General features: G+C 37.5%; 1 long non-coding RNA gene across 2 annotated transcripts in view; it reads left to right on the forward strand.

Moving 5' to 3' along the window:
• The window catches only part of LOC145541809 (uncharacterized), a 474,179-nt gene that overhangs the window by 431,883 nt on the left and 24,073 nt on the right, over positions 1–18,223 (forward strand). Inside the window, exon 3 of one of the 2 annotated variants that reach the window (XR_014079306.1) lies at positions 7,723–7,831. The exons of the other annotated variant lie outside the window; for it this stretch is intronic. This is a non-coding gene — a long non-coding RNA (uncharacterized LOC145541809). The remainder of the gene's footprint in view (positions 1–7,722; positions 7,832–18,223) is intronic. 2 annotated transcript variants of the gene reach the window in all.

An 18,223-nucleotide genomic window follows, 5' to 3' on the forward strand; every position in this document is an offset into this window, starting at 1 on the left:
TCCAGAGAGAAAAAAAAAAAATGTATCTGCTGGCTCCTGTATCTCACTTGTCAAAATTCTCCCCACAGGAAAGTTAATTTCCTCATACTTTTGGACACGCATGTTTGGAGCACAGATCGGGTTCTGTGATGACTTTAGTAGTCAGAGCAGGCAAGAGGTACAGGAGGCAGAGCAAAGAAGTCTGAGCATGTGTGAAGTGGAGCCTGGATGTCAGCAAAGTGAGCAGAGTCTCAAGTGGACCACAAGAGCCCTATGATACAGTCTCTGTATTTCTCCTTCTTTTAGAATTATATCTTCTTAGACAGGAGACAAATTAGGAATTAACTTATTATTATACCCTGCAAATATATTTTTCCTCCCTCTTTTCTTTGCTTCCTTCTTTCTTTTTTCTCTTTGTATAGAAGAATACATGTCAGTATTTCACATATGCATACACACAACCCAAATCGTACCAAATGCATTATATGAAAAGTATTCTTTAGCCAAGTTCTATTCCCAAAAGAAACCACTTTTAAAATATTTTTAAAGAAAAAATGTCTTTACCAATTAAAAAAATAACATGTCAAGTGTTTAAAATGAGGAAACCAGACTTGAAAGAGACACGTGTACCCCAATGTTCATCGCAGCACTGTTTATAATAGCCAGGACATGGAAGCAGCCTAGATGCCCATCAGCAGATGAATGGATAAGGAAGCTGTGGTACACATACACAATGGAATATTTCTCAGCCATTAAAAAGAATACATTCGAATCAGTTCTAATGAGGTGGATGTAACTGGAGCCTATTATACAGAGTGAAGTAAGCCAGAAAGAAAAACACCAATACGGTATACTAACACATATATATGGTATTTAGTCAATCAGTAAAGATAACCCTGTATGCAAGACATCAAAAGAGACACAGATAAATAGAACAGTATTATGGACTCTATGGGAGAGGGCGAGGGCTGGATGATATGGTAGAATGGCATGGAAGCATGTAAATTATCATATGTGAAATGAATCACCAGTCCAGGTTCAATGCATGATACAGGGTGCTAGGGGCTGGTGCACCGGGATGACCTGGAGGGATGGGATGGAGAGGGAGGTGGAAGGGGGTTTCTGGAAGGGGAAAACATGTACACCCATGGTGGATTCATGTCAATGTATGGCAAAGCAAATACAATATTGTAAAGTTAAAAAATAGAAAATAAACTAATTAAAAAAAAACAAGAACAAAAAAAAATTGAAACAACAACGAAAAGGATAACAGAGAAAGTTAAAATATTACTTCAATATCTGCCACATATAAATTACCATCATTAATATCTGCCACATATAAATTACCATCATTACCATCTAGACAGCATTCTATAATGTAATATATAATATAATAATATATATTATTCAGAGGTGGAGATAGGTAAATATATAGTTGAAAAAATTATAGAGATAAAATTTACTAAACAGGATGAGGCTTATTATATTTTATTAAATTATTACATTTATTTTCTCTCAGTTTTTATAGATGAAAAAGAAAATGAAATCCAATGGAAATGATAGCACAAATAAATATGAGGACTTCACAAATAATACTCAAATAAGTATATTTTTAACTGTAAGATATATATTTATCATAAATATTATATCTCTCTCTATATAAAGACAAAATAATGTGCAACCCAGTAAGAATTTAGAGATTATATTTTTTAAAACTTTACATTGAAATCTTATACTCTACCAATTAGCTCTCTCCTGTGAAATATGACAAAACTAGCACTCATATTTCTTCACCAATTTGTCTTTCTTCCAATTTTTATTGTTATTTTATTATTTTTATAATTTCAAGTTTATAATAATCATAGTCTGTTCAGTAACCATAATTCCCACAGTTATGTAACCTTACCTCTATATTTACTTCTAGGAGTTACATTTTCTGAGTTCTGGCATGCTTAGAAACATCTGTTGTCTTTAAGCTTATGGACAAAACAACTTGGATAGGATATTCTTAAATCCCGTTTTTTCCTCTCAGATCTCTGTAGACACTGTTCCATGGTTTTCTGTATTGACTATTAAACTAAGGCTGCTTAAATCATCTTTTGATTGACTGGATTTGTGAAAATTTTTTTCTAAAGGGGAGTCCTTGGACACCTTTATCTGATCTCTTTTGTATTTGAGAACGTTAAATTATTGACTTTAAAGTTAAGGAACATCAGTGACTATTGTTCCCCATGACCCCCTACCCCAGTCGACTAAATTCAATGCCTTTGTTGTTCAGCAACCCCGTGGACACAGCATGACAGGCTTCCCCGTCCTCCACTATCTTCCAGAGTTTGCTCAAGTTCATGTCCATTGAGTCAGTGAAGCTATTTAACCATCTCATCCTCTGTCCCCCCTTCTTCTCTTGCCCTCAATCTTTCCCAGTAAATAGAGTCTTTTCCAAAGAGTCAACTCTTCGCATCAGCAATCCAAAGTATTGCAGCTTCAGGTTCAGCATCAGTCCTTCCAATGAATCAGGGTTGATTTCCTTTAGGATTGACTGGTTTGATCTCCTTGCTGTCCAAGGGGCTCTCAAGAGACTCCTCCAGCACCATAATTTAACAGTATCAATTCTTTGGTGCTCAGTCAGTTTTTTGGTCCAACTCTCACATCCATACATGACGACTAGAAAACCATAGCTTTGACTATGTGGACCTTTGTCAGCAAAGTGATATCTCTGCTTTTTAATATACTGTCTAGGTTTGTAATAGCTTTCCTTCCAAGCAGCAACCGTCTTAATTTCATGGCTGCAGTCACTGTCTGCAGTGATTTTGGAGCTCATGAAAACAAAATCTGTCACTGTTTCCACATTTTCCCCATCCAGTTGCAATGAAGTGATGGGACTGGATGCCATGATCTTAGTTTTTTGAATGTTGAGTTTTAAACAGCTTTTTTCCACTCTCTTCTTTCACTCTCTTTAGTTCCTCTTCACTTTTTGCCATTAGACTGATATCATCTGCATATCTGAGGTTGTTGGTATTTCTCCCAGCAATCTTGATTCCAGCTTATGATTCACCTAGCCTGGCATTTTGCATGATTTACTCTGTATATGAGTTAAATAAACAGGCTGATAATATACATCCTTGCTGTATTCCTTACTCAATTTTGAACCAGTCAGTTTTTCCATGTAAGGTTTTAACTGTTGCTTCTTGACCCGCATACATGTTGCTCAGGAAACAGGTAAGGTGATCTGGTACTCCTGTCTCTTTAAGAATTTTCCAGTTTGTTGTGATTAATGCCTTTATCCTCACTTAAAGAGTTCCCTCAGTCTTTCTCTTACAATAATTATATAACTTTGTTTATTGATTGCCAGATGCTTTGTGGTTATTATATCCTTAATGACCTTCTCATAATAATCCTGCAAGACCATGATGTCATCCTCACTTCACTGATCAAAAAGTTGATGTTAAAAGAGGTTAATAGTTCCCAGAGTTACTGACAAGTAGTGGAGCCCTGCTGTGTGTACAGGTCTGTTTCCAGTGTCTCCCCTCTTTATTCCCTGCCATACTGCCTTCTTCTAGATGTAGAAGTCTGGAGATGAGCCAGGCATGAGGCAATGTGAGGCATGGTCAGCACAGTGGATGGAAAGGAAGAGAAAGATGATTTGTCTTCTAAATTCTATTACCAGACATGTAAATAAAATAGTATTTCCAAGAACTCTCAAGTCAAAAGTAAATAATGCTAGTGAAATTGGAGAATATTTCTTAGCACTATGCCCTATGGACAGTATCTTTTCAGGTTGACAGTTTCTTGGAATTCTCATGGCTGGCATAATGTACTTTCTCTATCATGTTACCATAAAAAATGTCTTCTGTTTAGGAAAATTAAAGACATTACATCAGGATCCATATTCTCATGTCAGCTCCACTATCTTTAGTCATATTTAATAGGTATAATATTTGATATCTGTTGTTATGAACTCTCCTTTGGGATCAGTATTTAAAATATTTCTTTTAAGCCTAATCTATTCATATGACTCCACACCAGACCAAAATCAGTCACCTTCAGTCAAATGGTGAAGTGGTGAGCATCTATGAGCAGAGTTCAGAATAGCTAGAACAGTAACCACATATACATGTATCAAATCTTATAAGAATAAATGGTTTGTATATCACAAATGAAATACGCAACCCTGGTATATTGGGGCCATTTCATCACTAATAGTCTCAGGGAAAAGTAGAGATATTAAATTACACGAGTTGTAAAAACTAAAAGAATTTTTTTCTCACTTAGTATATTTAGAGAGGGCCACCCATGTCTTCAGAATGAGGCCAATCTGATAGTAATGAATGCTTTTCTCTACCCTCTGTGACCTCCCAGGGCACTTACCCTCTCTATTACCTCTTGACACTTTGTCAATGGGTGGCATTAATTCTTTAATAGATTAATTTCTTACTTATAAATTTCTACTACTATGTATTAGCTCTGGAAGGGACCATAGTCCACCTTGTTTAGTTCTTGGCACGCAAAAGGCATTCAATAAATATTTGTTAAGTATTGTATTTCCTGTAAGTCTTGTCTTCTGAGCTAAAATATCAGAGGATAGAGTTCAAAGTTTATCCCCTGAAATGTCCATTGCGCCCAGTAATGCTGAGCAGAAAGCTGGATCTCAATGATGGTTTGTTGTACTGAGCTGAATGAAATCACATGGAATATGAAAGGTTGGCTTCTTGGTTGCTGATTTTGTGCTTCCATAGTACTTTGTGCATGCCTCTTTTGTGATTTCTAATGGGATCTATATTAACTTTGTATTCCTGTGTCCAGCTGTCTCTCAACATGTTGTATCTTCTGAGAGAAGCATTTATTTGTCTTTTTTTTAAAATTGAGGTATAGTTGAGTTAAGGTCTGTCTAGTCAAGGCTATGGTTTTTCCAGTGGTCATGTATGGATGTGAGAGTTGGACTGTGAAGAAAGCTGAGCACTGAAGAATTGATGCTTTTGACCTGTGGTGTTGGAGAAGACTCTTGAGAGTCCCTTGGACAGCAAGGAGATCCAACCAGTCCATCCTAAAGGAGATCAGTCCTGGGTGTTCATTGGAAGGACTGATGTTGAAGCTGAAACTCCAATACTTTGGCCACCTCATGCAAAGAGTTGACTCATTGGAAAAGACCCTAATGCTGGGAAGGATTGGGGGCAGGAGGAGAAGGGGATGACAGGATGAGATGGCTGGATGGCATCATCGACTTGATGGCCATGGGTTTGGGTGGACTCTGGGAGTTGGTGATGGACCGGGAGGCCTGGCTTTCTGTGGTTCATGGGGTCGCAGAGTTGGACACAACTGAGTGACTGAACTGAACTGAACTGATAGTTGAGTTACAATATTGTGTTTGTTTCAGGTGTACAGCATGATTCATTTGTAAATATGTGTGTGTGTGTATATCCTCATATGTATATATTTCAGATTATTTTCCACTATTGATTATTGTAAATTATTGAGAATAGTTCCCTGTGCTATATAGTAAATCCTTATAGCTTATCTGTTTTATGTAGAGTAGTATCTTTCAATTCCATATTCCAATTTATCCCTTCCCCTCTTTCCCCTTTGGGAACCATAAGTTTGTTTATTATTTCTGTTTTGTATATAGATTCATTTGTATTATATTTTAGATTCCACATATAAGTGATATAATATATATTTTTCTCTGTCTGATTTCATTTTGTATGATATTTTCTGGGTTATCCATACTGCTCCAAATGGCAGTATTTCTTTTTACGGCTGAATAATATTCCAAGGGTCTATAGGCACTTGGGTTGTTTTTATTTCTTGTCTATTTCAAAGTGGTGCTATGAACATTTGTATGCATGTATCTTTTCAAATGAAAGTTTTCATCTTTTTCGGATATATGCCCAGGAGTGGGATTGCTTGATCATATGGTAGCTCTATTTTTAGTTTCTTAAGGAACCTCTATACTGTTTTCCATAGTGACTGCACCAATTTATATTTCCACCAACAGTGTAGGAGGGTTCCTTTTTGAGAGAAGTATGGATATATCATTCTTTTCGGAATAATTTTAGATGTGGCAAATGATGAATAAAGAAAAGGAACTAAAATTCTATTAATTGGCTACTATGCCAGGCATGTGGCTGTGCTATGTGCTTTACATATGTTAATTCAGTTAATCCTCCCAAGTCTCATGAAGTTAGTAATCTAATATTCATTTTATAGTTGGCAACACTAAAACTTGATTGCTTGCCCTAAATTATATATCTAGCAAGGGCCAGACCAGAGATGGAAATCTTATCTTTCCAACTCTAAAGTCCTCACTCATTCTTACAGTGCTGACTCACTTTTGCATTATTTTGTGAGCTAACTAATGGAAACAGCTGTGGTAAGCTACAAGTGGAGTCCTTCTGTCTACCCCACAGTAAAGTCTGGATACTTAGGGGACTCTCACAAGGGAATCATTTTCACATCAAATGGATGTGTTTAAACAATATTGCTTACTCCTATCAAGACTGCTTTTTCAAGTATATCCTTCTGAATGTTAGTAAACTTAGTTAGCATCAGATACTGCACAAGAGAAAATTTTTGGTTTTCTCTTTTTTTTTAGTGAGATGCATGCCAGAAAATTCAACTTAAAATCACTGAAGCTAGCCTACCTCACCCTAGCAGCCCTCAGCCGCAAAGATGAAGTGGTGACAGCTTACAATAACTGTGCTGCCTCCTTTAGAAAGACCAGTCACCTTTGAGTAAAGAGAGTAACTTCCCTCAAAAGGGTAGAAATAAGGCTTCTTGTGTTTGTGCTAAGTTGCTTCAGTCATGTCCAACTCTTTGCAACCCTATGGACAGTAGCCTGCCAGGCTCCTCTGTACATGAGATTCTCCAGGCAAGAATACTGGAGTAGGTTGCCATGCCTTCCTCCAGGGGATCTTCCCAACCCAGGGATCAAACCCCAGTCTATTACCTCTCCTGCATTGGCCACCTGGGAAGCCCAAGGCCTCTTACAGCCCCTGATAACTAGTCTTAATGACAGGGTTAGTAAGAAGCTCCATTGCCCAGGGAAAAGTGATATCATGAGACTCTTGAGTTTTGGGAATTTAAAAGGAAATTGCATCCCAAGGAGATATGGAGGTGATGAGTGCTTTAATATATCAGCCTTTATTCTTCTTCCCTTGTTTTTGTTTTGGCTGTGCTATGTGACATGTGGGATCTTAGTTCCCCAACCAGGAATTGAACCCTGGCCCCATGCATTGGAAGCATGGAGTCTAAAGCACTGGACCACCAGAGAAGTCCCAAATATACCACCTTTAAACTTGATTAGAGCTACTCATGCACACAGAAAGTTTTAAGGATATCAATTTCTAGGTCCTTAATTTCCCTATGGGTATGGATTTTATTCTCTAAAATGTATCTACCTGAGAATTTACCTATGTTCAGAATAGTGCTTTTTCCACTTTATAGGAGAAAGGCATATTCCTCACCCATCACCCATCCCAAATCTTACAAAAGTACACAGCTTCCAGTTGTTAAAAATAATCTAGGCATCTAAGGGGGAGATTCCTTTAATAAGTAAGGTACAATAAACCCTCAGGACTTTCAGTCTTTCCCTGTATTAAAAATGCTTGCATTAAGATTGATCAACTTGTTAGAAAGAAAGAATTTGGATGGTTTTGGTATTTCCGTTTAAGATATATGGTAGAGTGAGATAGTGGGGCTAATTACAATATTTATTTAGTGATTTTCCCTTTTCTATCTACCCTTCAGCTATTGTCAAAGAATGCATTCCTCTAAGGCAGAGTCCTGCTGGAGCAAAGAAAAGAGACTATCATTAAGAAGCACTGAACATGAAAACACTTTTTTCCATGTTTTAGAAGTAAGCATTTCTTTTCAGTTCCTATCAACACTTATTCTTATGATCTGAAATGTGTTGGAAAGAAAAACACCTTCAAACAGCCAAAGAGCTAGATATAGTTTTAAATGATTTGTAATGGGTTGTAAAATTACAAAAAATAGCTTATATTCAATAAATTCTCTTATGTGGGGATTAAAATAAACCACCTGACCCTTGGCGTGCAATTACTATCACGTGACTGCTCTTCCAACTGGCATAGTTGGAGGAAAAGTGCTCACTTTTCTTCCTAAAAGCCATTGAACTCTTAATGCATGTGAAAAATGAAATTGTATGTGTGTATCCAGCCTCTAGCTTAGCTGCCAGTGAAGCCTGCCTCCTGGCACTGTATTTTTCCCCCTACCCCAGTGCAGTGTGCTCTGTACATGCATTGGGGTATGTGTGTATGATTAATACAACAAGAAAGAAGAAAGAAAGAAAGAGTTAATCACTGAGTCGTGTCTGACTCTTTGCAAAACCCTGGACTGTAGCCCTCCAGGCTCCTCTGTCCATGGGATTGTCCAGGCAAAAATGCTGGAGTGGGTTGCCATTTCCTTCTTCAGGGGATCGTCCCAACCAGGGATGAAACCCAGGTCTCCCACATTGCAGGCGGATTCTTTACCAGCTGAACCACCAGGGAAGCCCAAGAATACTGGAGTGGGTAGCCTGTCCCTCCTCCGGGGGATCTTCCCAATCCAGGAATCAAACCAGAGTCTCCTGCATTGGCAGGTGGATTCTTTACCGTCTAAGCCATCAGGGGAGCCCCATGATGGAATACTCAGTTATAACCCAAGCCAAGCTAATGAAGCACACACAATGTGTATGAGTCTCGGAAACATGGTGCTGAGTGAAATAAGCGAGACACAAAAGCAACCTGATATATTACATCTTGATCAAGTCTGTTCATCAGTGATTCCATTTCTACCACATTCTACCAAAAAAAAAAAAAAAAACAAACCACAAACGTGGTGACGAAAACAGATCAGTAGTTGTGAGAGGCTGGGACCACGGAAAGGTTTTCCTGCCAAAGCCCATGAGGGAATGTTTCAGGGTAAAGGAAACATTCTTCATCTACATTGTGCTTTCAAATCAATTTACTAAAATCCTCCCACCTTGTACTTTTTAAAAAGAGACTGAATTTTGTGTGCACTAAAATATCAATAAGCTATGTTTTCAGGAAAATTATTTTCGTTGTTATTACTGAAATGCTAGTGTAGACCAAAGTGAAAGTGAAAGTCACTCAGTCGGGTCCTACACTTTGCGACCCCATGGACTATGCAGTCCATGGTATTCTCCAGGCCACAGTGCTGGAGTGGGTAGCCTTTCCCTTCTCCAGGGTATCTTCCCAGCCCAGGGATCAAACCTAGGTCTCCTACATTGCAGTCAGAGTCTTTACCAAGCTGAGCTACCAGGGAAGCCAGTATAGAACAATGTACAGTTAATTATCTGTATGTAGCATTGGACTTTTGAGTGGAGTGCTTCAAACTAAATTTTCCTAGTAGTACTCATGATTCTTAGGGGTTTCTAGGTGACGTAGTAGTAAAGAATCTGCCTGCCAGTGCAGCAGACACAAGCGAAGTGCGTTCGATCCCTGAGTCAGAAAGATCCCCTGGAGAAGGCAATGGCAACCCACCCCAGTATCCTTGCCTGGAGAATCGTGTGGACAGTGGGGCCTGGTGGGCTACAGTCCATGAGGTCGCAGAGTCAGACACGACTGAGCATATATAGTATATTCAATACAATCTATTAATTAATAAAAGTACATGATTTCTTTCACCTTTGGTATAATGTTAAAGTTTTTTTTTTTAATATAAATGAATAAAATTATAGTACTGTTAGACTCTGGACCTGTTGCTTTTTAGTAGTATATGCCTTCTTTTTCATAAAGTATCAAAACTTTTATTAGGAGACTTAAAATCTAATGAAGTTATAAAAAATCACATTACTTTTATCTTTCACATTATCCTAATTTATTGCTTTAGGTTTTATATTAATCCTCTAAGTGATTATTAATATATTTTAAATTGAAATTATGGTCTGATATGTGAATTTACTTGAAAGTAGATTAGCCAAGTAGTTTATGTGTTAGTTTATTGAATAAAGCTGGGATACACTATTTTATTTCCATAAAATAACTAGACTAAATCATCAATATCAAGATTTACATGAAAATATATTTATAATATTTGAAAGCATGAAACTTTGTGCCAAAAATATTGTTTGAAAGATTTAATGAAATTAACAGAAATTAAATTTTTAAAAAATTTTCTTAAAACATTAGGTTATACGGGTGCTTGTAAATAAATGAAAGAATAAAAATCATAATCATCTTGATAAAATGAGGTAAGAAAACAGCTTGAGTAGCAAATCCTTTTGAAAGTGCAGTGGTTTTTAATTATTTTTTCAACAGCCAAAGAATAGGATATTGAAACTTCCTCCTATAAGGCAGTTGGATTAATTAGGAAAGAAAAGGAATTTAGCTGTGTTTGCATCCTGTGTTAGGAAAGTGAGAGGTATTTGGTTATATAAGTAGAGTGAGTTATCAGTTAATCCACTGGCTGTATGGAATAAGGGACTTCTAAATATTCAGGAGTTTTGGTGCTTAAAGTGATGGACATGACTGAACGACAGAACAACAAAAACAACAATAAAATACCCAATAAAGGCATTAAACAAAAACACATTTTTTCGATCTTTTGTTCCACAAATATCTTGAACATTAATCGTGCAGTTTGTCCCAGGCCCTGGAGGTGTAGCACTGCATGTGAGACACAGTCTCAGTCTCTGGAGACCCCCTTACAGTGGCAAAGTTAAGGCAATGACAAAAGTGTAAGTAAGTATGATTATTTGAGGTTGTGATATTTCCTGTGATGTATGTAATACAAGGAATTAAGGTGAGGATTGACTGGATGAGGATGAAAGGATGACTTTAGCATGGGGAGTCAGAGAAGTTGAAAGCAGGGCTGAGCCCTCTGTGACATGAAATAGCAATGATGGCTTCCAAGTGGAGGTCAAGGAAAGAGCAGGTGCAGAAACTCTTGAGGTCAAGATGAGCTTGGACACTTAGTCAGCCCTACATCTTAGATGATAAGACGTAACTTCCCACCTTAATGGTTCTTAACATTCGGCAGACCATCAGATGTCTGAGTTCCATAAATTGTCTTAACTGCTCACTCTTCAAAAAGTAATATTTCTAGAATCCTCACTGCCTATACACTATCAAAGTGGAATTTTTCTCTCCCTTTCTGTCTGTTCTCAAAATTATTTTTTTTAATTTTTATTAAAATTTTATTTTTATTAAAATTTTAAATTGAAATATTAATATGTTTGAGTTGCAATATTATATTAGTTTCTGGTACATGACATAGTGATTCAATATTTTATAGGTTATACTCCATTTAAAGTCATTACAACATAAGGGCTATAGATTGTGCTGTGTTGTACAATATATCCTTGTTGCCTCTTTATTTTAAGCAGAATAGTTTATATTGCTTAATCTTGTTTATCTTGCTCCTCTCCCTTCCCTGTACCTTCTGGTAACCACTGATTTGTTCTCTGTATCTGTGAGTCTATTTCTACTTTGTTATATATAATCATTTGTTTTAATTTTTAGATTCCACATGTAAGTGATCACATAGAGTGTGTCTGTCTGACTTATTTCACTAAGCATAATACCATCTAGATCCATCCATGTTGCTACAAATGGCAGATTTTCATTCTTTTTATAGCTGAATAATATTCCACCACACACACACACACACACACACACACATGCACACACACATCTTCTTTATTTATTTAACTATTTTTGGACACTTAGGTTGCTTCCGTATCCTGACTCTAGTATATAATGCTGCTATGAACAGTGAGGTGCATGTATCTTTTTGAATTAGTGTTTACACTATTTCCAGTGAAATTGCTAATGAAATATATGATAGTTCTATTTTTAGTTATTTGAGAAACTTCTGTACTATTTTCCATAGTGGCTGTACCAATTTATATTCACACCAATAGTGTAATAGAGTTCCCTTTTTCCACATCCCTGACAACATTATTTGTGTTCTTTTGGATGATAGCCATTCTGACAGGTGTGAGGTGACAGGTAGTTTTGATTTGCATTTCCCTGATGATTAATGATATTGAAATTTTTTTCATGTGTTTTTTGGCTATCTGTACGTCTTCTTTGGAAAAATGTCTGTTTGGGTCTTCTGCCCATTGTTTAATCCAGTTGTTCTTTTGATATTGTGTTGTGTGAGCTATTTATATATTTATATATTACACATATAATAAAGGACATCAATCCTTTATCAGTCATATTATTTGTAAATTTTTTATCCCATTCAGTTGGTTTTCTTTTCATTTTGTTGATCATTTCCTTTGTTGTGCAAAAGCTTTTAAGTTTCCTTAGCTGATAGATCAAAAAATTTTTTTGCTATGATTCACGTCAGAGTCTTCTGCCTATGCTCTCTTTTAGGAGTTTTATGGTCTTTAATCCATTTGAGTTTGTTTTATGGTGTTAGAAAATGTTTTTATCTTATTCTTTCACATGTAGCGCCAGTTTTCCCAGCCCCACTGACTGAAGAGTTTGTCTTTTTTCCATTGTATATTCTTCCCTCTTTTGTCATAGATGGTTTTATTTCTGGGCTTTCTATTCTGTTTTATTTACCTTGTAACAGTACCATGCAGTTTTGACTAATGAAGCTTTGTAATACAGTCTGAAGTCAGGGAGCAAGATACTTTGAGCTTTGTTCTTTTTTTCACAAGATTGTTTCAGTGATTTGGAGTCTCTTGTGGTTCCATATACATTTTAGGATTATTAGTTATAGTTCGGTGAAAAATGTCATAGTGAATTTTGATAGGGATTGAATTAAATCTGTATATTTTTTTGGGTATTATGGACATTTTAGGAATATTAATTCTGCCAATCAGAAAACACAGGATATCTTTCTATTTCTTTGAAGAAATACAGCTTTCATTTTTGTCTGATCATGAAATGGTGTGTCTGTTGTGAAAATGTTGATGGAAAAATGAAAGTTAGAGCATAATTAAAAAGTTAAAGCTTTGAGGAAAATAATACTGAAATTTGTTGACTAATGCTGAAGAAAATATAATGAAAAGTATAAAGAAAAAAGGAAAAAAAATGTGTGGAAGAATCCCAATTTCGCAATGAACCACTATTAACACTTGTATGAACTTATTTTTTTCTTTCTAACATTTTCAAAAAAACAAACATGCACATACATGCAATTACATATATATATATACACACATGTATATATACACACACATTAAAATGAACAGTGCTTTCTATTCTTTTAATTTTAGTTCAATACATAAGTCTTTCTCTGTATGTATCTATCTATCATCTATACCTGTATCTATACCTATTCCTACCTATTTACTTTGCTATCATTAAACACTCATAAAGGTGGGAAAAGCCATGACTAACTTAGTGCTATTATAGGGTCAATGGTTATCTTGAACTGCTTCTGTGATTAGGTCTAATTATAAATACTTACTATTCCTTGTTTAAAGCATTAAAAATCTATTTGTAAAATAAATACATATATTTATCTACTAATAAAATCAAATATTCATCTTAGAAAACTGCACTTTAACACATTGTGTCACTCTATCCTCACCTGGAATTACCTTTTCATATTAGCCACTGGCACAAGCCTGCCAATACCCTACTGAGCACATGCTACCATCATGGGATGTGAACACTTTTAAGTAGAGAGATGTAGGGAATGTGTGATATATGGTCTTTATTTTCTTGAACCACATCTTTCTACTTCCCTAGGAAGACTGGATCTTTTTCTTTTTATCCGCACATATATTTCTTTGATGGCATATATCCCTTATTGCATTTATTTGAGTAGCAGAAGTGATTTTCCTATCTAAGAAGCAGGTACAAAACACATAAAATTTCATAATTTTTTTTTTTTAATAAAATCAACCTGGATCCAAGCCCTTGCTTGAAGGAGTAGAAACTAATTCAGTCTCAGTTGTGCCCTCTCCATCATAATACAAGTGAAAGTGAAAGTCTCTTAATCATGTCCGACTCTGTGACTCCATGGACTATATAGCCTGTCAGGCTCCTCTATCCATAGAATTCTCCAGACCAGAATACTGGAATGGGTAGTTGTTCGCTTCTCCAGGGGGTCTTCCCAACCCAGGGATCGAACCCAGGTCTCCCACATTGCAGGCAGATTCTTTACCATCTGAGCCACCAGGAAAGCTGAAGAATACTGGAGTGGGTAGCCAATCCCTTCTCCAGGGGATCTTCTAGACCCAGAAATCGAACCAGGGTCTCCTGCTTTGCAGGCAGATTCTTTACCAGCTAAGCTATCAGGAAATGGGATCCAGCAGTTCTGAGAAAGGTGGGAAGACTTTGCTCATGAGAGTCACTCATCTACTTGCCCATCTCACAGGCCCTTTTGAGCTTATCAAAGATGTATGACTCTGTTTTCTTGGTCACTCATGTGGACCTGTCAGTCTTTCATTATGTTCTTAATTTATGGTTGTATCATTTCTCACTAAGGTTTTCCTCTGCTTGTGAAAGTAATATTGAGTATCATTCACAGAAAGCCCCCAGCTCCCAACCCTGTTCCTTTAGGAAGGTAGACATACAGAGAAAATTCTTTCAACTTAACATCCATAGTGAAAAAACAAGTGAGCATCATGTGTTTGTTTACATGTCTGTGTCACTCTACTGCCTAGCTCTGGATTCTTTAAACTAACCTAGTGCTTGACACATACTTGTATGTCAACAAATGTAAATGAATACATTCATTCATTATTGTTTCTGACTTAGAAAAAGATACGTGTTCTATAATTTCCGTGTCTTTCCATCACCTATAATTTAGGAATCTAGATCCTATTTCTGGCTCTGCTACTTTGTTCCATCTCTATGGAGCGAGAGGAAAGTAAGCGAAACCATTGAACATCAATATTTTGACTGAGTAGTTTCTTGGAAGAAGAAGGATGTGAGAACCTGAAATAAAGATCAAAATATCTGGCTACCTCTAAAAAAGAAATACCTTATATCTGCTGTATTGCAGCTTTCCACATTCTGGAGGAATTTACTGTTGTAAACTATTATGTATTACAAACTATTGCTCTAAACCACCACAAGGCAAGCTGAGTCCTGGTGATAGAATGGCTGGTGAGGAGGAGGAATCAACAGCATATGGGCTGGGAGCAATTTTTAGTGCTTTGTGTTTGCCCCTTGCCTAGGCATGGTGAGAGGTAGCTAGCCATTCAAATCGGTGTTTGAGTCTCTGAGAAGATTCACTGATGGTTCTGGGTTCATAGTAATGAGACTAGGCATTTTGATCTGGAGGTGGAGGGGCATTGCAGCAGGAACTTGAACTAGTGACAACGATCAGGTTAGTTATTTTTGACATCACAAGAAGATGATTTTACAGATAGACTGTTTATTAAGCAAATTGTAGTTTAATATTCCATTTAATAACGTTATAAAATTCAAAGCCTAGGTAAAAAGTCCTTTAAATATGTATATGTTCCTTAACCTCTTTATATTTATAGCAGGGCTTCCCAGGTGGTGCTAGTGGTAGAGAATCTTCCTGTCAATGTAGGAGATGCAAGAGATGTGGGTTCAATCCCTGGGTCAGAAAGATCCCCTGGAGTAGGAAATGGCAACCCGGTCCAGTATTCTTGCCTGGACAAATGCCATGGACTGAGGAACCTGGCAGGTACAGTGCATGAGGTCACAAAGAGTCAGATACAACTGAGCAACTGCGTACACACACACACGCACACACATATATAGCAACCTTTAAGTGGAATAGTTCTATCTTTTTGAGAATTCCACTGGGCAAAAAACCTTGAAGTGGAAAACAATAGAGCAGTGCTAGAGTCATCTATGTGGGACTTACTACAATGAGAGCAAAATTGGTCCTGGGACTTTTGTCCTCACTGTCCCTTTCCATCAATGTTAAAATAGGGCAATAAATTATAGGAATATAGACTGGAGGAAATTCCTATGAGTAAAGAGGTTTAGAGATTCCTTCTTTCTCTTATTTACCTGATCCAAGTGAGGGAGCTCAGAGTCTACTTACAGAGGTTGAGAGTGCCTGCAAGGAGGAGACATCGGCCTCTTGATCCCTGGCCGAAAGTTTGCTGAACACAGAGAATCTACTGTGTACTTTGTGGTAACCGAGCTCTTGGTAGAACCTGACATGTGTGGCTAGCAGTCTGGAGGAATTCTGTAGGATGGAGGTGATCTGCATGATGACAGGGCAAGGAGAGAGCAGACGTAGGAAAAACCTATACTTCCACAGTCTAGCAAGGCAAGGATGCACACAATTCCCCACACAGAATGAATATTCAGAAATTAGGCACAGCTGAAGCCAAATTGAAAGATTTTCTGCATGAAAAGGCTGCCTTTGGAGCAGTGCAAGAATCCTGCGCTTATGCTGACATTGAAAGTAATTCACATCACCACCTGATACTTTTTAGGTAGTCTCTTTATTAACTGGATTTTGCCTCCCCTCCATCCCAAACAACATTCGGCTTCCCAGGTGGTACGGTGATAACGAATCTGCAAGCCGATGAAGGAGACACAAGAGACGCGGATTTGCTTCCTAGGTCGGGAAGATCCCCTGGAGGAGGAAATGGCAACCCACTCCAATATTCTTGCCTAGAGAATCCCATGGACAGAGGAGCCTTGTGGGCTACAGTCCACAGAGTCACAAAGAGTCTGACACAACTAAGCGACTGAGCACACGCATACACTATACAACTCTGTAATTATCTTGACAGGAATCAAAATGGAGACCTATAATATAGTTTCAGATGCCCTATGGCTTGATGCAGATTCTTAATAAAGCTTGCTCCTTGAAAGAAAAGCTATGACAAACCTAGACAGCATATTAAAAAGCAGAGACATTACCTTGCCGACAAAGGTCCATCTAGTCCAGGCTATGGTTTTTCCAGTAGTCATGTATGGATGTGAGAGTTGGACTATAAAGAAAGCAGAGCACCGGAGATTTGATGCTTTTGAACTGTGGTGTTGGAGAAGACTCTTGAGAGTCCTTGGACTTCAAGGAGATCCAAACAGTCCATTCTAAAGAAAATCAGTCCTGAATATTCATTGGAAGGACTGATGCTGAAGCTGAAACTCCAATACTTTGGCCACCTGATGCGAAGAACTGACTTATTGGGAAAGACCCTGATGCTGGGAAACGTTGAAGGCAGGAGGAGAAGGGGACGACAGAGGATGAGATGGTTGGATGGCATCACTGACTGGATGGACATGAGTTTGAACAAGCTCCAGGAGTTGGTGATGGACAGAGAAGCCTGATGTGCTGCAGTCCATGGGGTCTCAAAGAATCAGACACGACTGATCAACTGAACTGAGTACAGCAGCTGATGGAGAGAGACTAACCCATACAAGGAGAGACTGAGAAAAGTTGGGCCTTAAATTCTGTGAACCTCAGGGAAGGAGGCTGCATTTCATAGCAATAGAAGAGTGGATATGAGGCTCTGGGAAAGTAATAGTCTTCAAGACATTTTTCTAGCCTGATTCCAATGTTCTGCTCTAAGAATATACTTTTTTACTTGTAGATTTTTTTGAGGAATTGAGATAGCAATGAATTTGCTACCTGTTCTTTTATAGTAGATTCATGTTTCTTATCAAGAGCCATATCAACTATTTTTCAGTTTGCTGTGCAAAGTCACTTCAGTCGTGTCTGACTCTTTGCAGTCCTATGGACTTAGCTCAACAGACTCCACTGTCCATGGGATTTCCCAGGCAAGAAAACCTGAGTGGGTTGCCATTTCCTCCTCCGCGATTTTTCAGTTTAGTGGTTAAAAAACGCGATTGCTGGAATATGTCAGCATCTGTATAGGTACAGACTGCAAATAACCAAACATTTCTGGCTTCTGATTGGCTAGAAGTAGAGTGTTATTCAATTGTTTTGAATATCCTACTAGTGATGAAAATCATAGGTCTATAAGCTGAAGTGTCCATTCATGGCATTAAGAAATTTTGCTTTATATTTTAATAGCACAGACATTTTTATTTAAAAAAATCTGATAGTATCCAGTTCAGTAGATTCTGCCCTAAAAATCTCTTTCTCTGGAAAAAAGCTAAAAAATGTATACCTGTATATTACGTAGTTTATGCAAACCACAGCTATGTGAATAAATATGACTGGTTTCAAATGCAGTAGAGTTCCTTGCATTATTATGTAAAATTTGAAGGTGTGGAAAGGGAGCTGCAAGCATTCTTCAGAGTCTGTCATGGTCCTATGCAAGAGTTCCTTGAAGTAGATCTATTTTTAGGACTTTAAGGGAGAAATCTGGGCAGTTAATTGGTTAGTAAAAATAAGATTGTCTGATAAAGGTACT

This window comes from Giraffa tippelskirchi, chromosome 3, assembly GCF_054371585.1.
Source record: "Giraffa tippelskirchi isolate mGirTip1 chromosome 3, T2T-mGirTip1v1.2.pri, whole genome shotgun sequence".
Classification (NCBI taxonomy): Eukaryota; Metazoa; Chordata; class Mammalia; order Artiodactyla; family Giraffidae; genus Giraffa; species Giraffa tippelskirchi.